We start from the raw sequence: 3,953 nt of genomic DNA, 5'->3' as shown, positions 1-3,953 counted from the left end.
GTCGATGTTGACTACGGCTTGGATTGGATTGAACCAGATTAACCTTTAAGAGGAAGTTTCATGTGTGACGAAAAAAATCCCTGGAGAAAAAAAACAGGGATTAATTTCGTCATTCTTGTCCGGCTCGCTTGCACCTCTGCATTTAATTGCATTATAATCAAATCTTATGTGTTTGTCCTGTTCGCCCGTGAGGGGACGCTACCAACGTTGAATGGATGGATGAATACGGCTGAGCCCTTTGGATCGGGCGGTAGCTTACGCCACCTAGCCATTTTGTTTTACCATTTAAAGGATTCATGAAACGAATTTTAGGCTGGAGTAAATCAATTTATATTGGGATTTTACTAATAGCACATCGTTCAGTGGGCCTAAAGAACAAAGGTAGAAAGTCAGAAGCCTGACTTTCGCTACGAAAATTTGCAAAACATAGCGGACTATTTCGTACCTCCTTCCCTTCGTAAACTCTCCGCCTTTTCACTGTGATACATCCGCGGACCCCGCAGCGCGTCACCGGGCTACTAGCCACCATAACCGGGCCCCCGCAGCGCGTCACCAGGGCCCAAGCATCCCTTTACCCCTAAGCTGACATTGCGGTGGAAGCTACGCGCTTGCCGGACCAATCAGCCGTCTCCCTTTCATCACCTGACCTCATTCTCTGCGGGTCGGTATGCGCGAGAGGGCATGATCACGTGGAATTGTGTGGCTGGCCCAACGAGCACGTAGCTTCCACAGCACTGTCAGCTTCGGGGTGAACGGGGTGGGGAAAGCAACTAGTCGGAATTTTGAGCGACGGGCTAATCTTCTAGGGGGACAATGGCTGTGTCCGGCTAGTCAAGCGAGATTCCGAGCAAGAGGGGACTCCCCCCTTTCCGACTTCTTGAACTGTTTGGTACAATGCGCGATTTATGAGTTGAGGAGGAAAGCTAAACAGAAAAAAGTTGAAAAAGCGTTTCATGACTCCTTTAAGCTTAGAATATTTAAATGTGAAATCTATATTCACTCCGCAGTGCAAAGAAAGTGAGGCTTTGAAACCCCCTTGCCATCAGTGGATAAGAAAATACCTAGTTTTCTCTCGATTTCTGCCACCATTCACTTAATCTTTGCTTGGTAATCTCTACAGTCTTGAAATCCACTCTCCCTTCGCTGTCTCTAAAACCCAATGACTTTATTAAATCTATGTTGTCTTCGGTAGGCATAGGGTGAAGCCCTTTACAGGGCTTCACCCTATGCCTACGTTGCGGTTTGCAGACGACGCGCCAGGCGGCCGGCGTTTCGTCGTCTACTACGCGGTTGCTCGCGAATTACTGTTTCCAAGTCCAGCTTGTTTTTCAATTTTCTAAATGGTCAGCACACAGTTATGCTCAAAAAAGGAAGAGGAGCACATCAAGCAAAGCTATGTAGCAAAGCTAAGGCCTGAAATATTTTTATGCTCATAGGCAAGTCTTGTTACTTGTCCGGGAGATTTGGCGCTGGCTGGCGTAAATGTTGAAGAAGTGACAAAAAACGACAAATTCACGTCTATTTGTCCAATGAATGCGTCGTTTTTACATAATCCACGGCGCTTTACGAGGGGTTTGTATTCGCGAACCACCCCGTCCTTTTTTCTTTTTCTTTTTTTGTTTTGTTTTTAATAGTGCGGTTTTAAAGGTTGTATGTATGGGCCAACGGTTTTTCTGTGATACCGCAACCCTCCAGGGTTTAATAAACATTATAATAATAATGACAATAATAATAATATTACTATTATTATTATTATTATTCCATGTCAACATAAGGAGCTTGCGCAAGCACTGGGATGAGTTTAGATTAACCGTAGATAGCGTGCTTCCGATAGCTGATGTGCTCATCCTCACAGAGATTAATATCCATAGTGACGACATTGGACAGTTTTTGTTACCCGGATTCAACAATTCCTTTTATACTCGCGACAAAAAGCGCGGTGGTGGTATTGCTGTTTTTCTCAAATTCACATCGTTATATTCGGAAATTTCTGTATCATTCCTATCGTGTGAGTCACTGGCGTTACGTGTCTTTACTTCTACATATGAACTCTACCTACTGGCAATTTATAGACCCCCTTCGGATAGCATTCCTGACTTTCTCTCCGAACTTCGCTGCTGTATACAGTCGTTGCCACTCACTGCACCTCTTTGTCTTACAGGAGACATTAACATTGACCTCTTAAAGCCTTCCAAATCCGCCAGATTGAAATAGTTGACCGTCAGAGATTTGACAAGCATGTTTCCGATTATGACTGGGTAACATTCCAACGGGCTGTATGTCCTTCAGAAGTATATTCTTCCTTTGTTGAACTCTTCCATAAGTTTGCTAACGCATCAAAAAAAGTAATTTTTTTAAAGCAGAGGAACTCCAATTTACGCTGGCTTAACAATGACATATTAGCTGCAATTAAACTTAAACAAGTTGCTTGGAAACGCTGCCGGCGCTCACCACACAACCAAAGCCTGCTTGTAGAATTCAGATCTATCCGCAACAGAGTTAGCGCACTCATTCGCTCTGGTAAACGGGCTTATTTTCAAAAGCAGTTTTCTGAATCTCGGAGCAACGCTGTTAAAACCTGGTCATTGATTAACGAATTGCGCGGTGTCTCCCCGCGCGTGCAAGGAAGCATTTTAAAAGACACCTTTGGTATTAAAGGGACACTGACACCCCCCAAAATTTTTTTTAATTTTTTGCCAGGCGCTTTATTATGGTGTCGGAGGACTACCCAATTAATATTTTGCAACAGAGTAGCGTATTTTTTTAATAAAGCCAAAAGACGCAACTGCTCGAAACCGAAACCGAAACCCGACGGAGGTCGGAGAAGTGGAGAGAAGAGAGCGAGTGGCGGAAGTCACGTGGCTACACCCAACAGTGTTTTTTTTTTTTTTTTTTTCTCCTTTTTGGTAGCAGACGACATGCGGCGTACGGGAACTGTTCGCCGTGGGATTATTTTGCAGTTATGTATGTTCCGCTCATTGTTCTGTACTCCGTGATGAGTTGTTTTGTACATTGAGAACTTGGAGATGAGTAGTGTGTGCCCGTGGTGAATTTTGATCGGCTCCGAAAAGAATACACCCAAGATGTTGCGTGAAGAGCTGGCTCACATATCCTGCGTCCGAAACAGAAGTGGCATTGTGCGACAGAGTTTGCGAAAGATCAACGGGATCGGGACCGATGGTTGGCTGCAATTCCTGTAGACCATTTACGGGCACCTCGGGAAGCGGACGCTACCTGGTTTATATGCTCCTTGCATTTTGTGGAAAGTGATTACATTGAGTTTGCAGGTGGCAAAAAGGAAATCCCATACCATTTAATTCAGCGACGTGTCGTCCACAACATTTGTTTCTTTTTTTTTTGTTTTTTCAGTGATAATTGTAAAAAAAGAAAAGAAATGTAGACATCGAAAAACATACGAAAAAAAAAAAAAAGTTTCACGGGGGATCGAACCCGATCCTTCGACGTGTAAAGCGGACGTCTTTCCCACTAAGCTACTGGGGCATATGGGAACTGGGGGATCTCTTTCCTTAGTAATAATTCAGCCGATAAACTGTAAGTTGGAAAGTTTGTTACCGATTTTCCTTTAGCGAAAGCACTCCCAGGTCGAAGTCGGGATGCACCCCGCATTGGCGACATTCTCACCTTGTAAAGAAATCGTACGCGTGCATATTCAACTCGAAGTAGACACGTCGTGCTTGACGTTTGCGCAAGCGATGTCTTCAGCCACGAGAAGGGAGCGACGGCTCGGCGACGTCTTCGTGCAAATCGGCTTGGTGGTCGGGCGTGTCGTACGGGATGAAGACCAATTGTTTTGATCAGTCCCAAATTTCACTTTTAAAGGCAGACAAAATTCTCCGGTACCGCGAACGACAGTTCTGAAATAGAGGTCCCACGCCCGTCGTCCGTTGCCATCGCGTCCCTGCGAGTCCCACGATACGCGAAACGACGCACGC

Source organism: Ixodes scapularis, unplaced genomic scaffold (assembly GCF_016920785.2).
Source record: "Ixodes scapularis isolate PalLabHiFi unplaced genomic scaffold, ASM1692078v2 PGA_scaffold7__128_contigs__length_106722199, whole genome shotgun sequence".
Lineage (NCBI taxonomy): Eukaryota > Metazoa > Arthropoda > Arachnida > Ixodida > Ixodidae > Ixodes > Ixodes scapularis.
Note: the sequence above shows the minus strand (reverse complement) of the source record.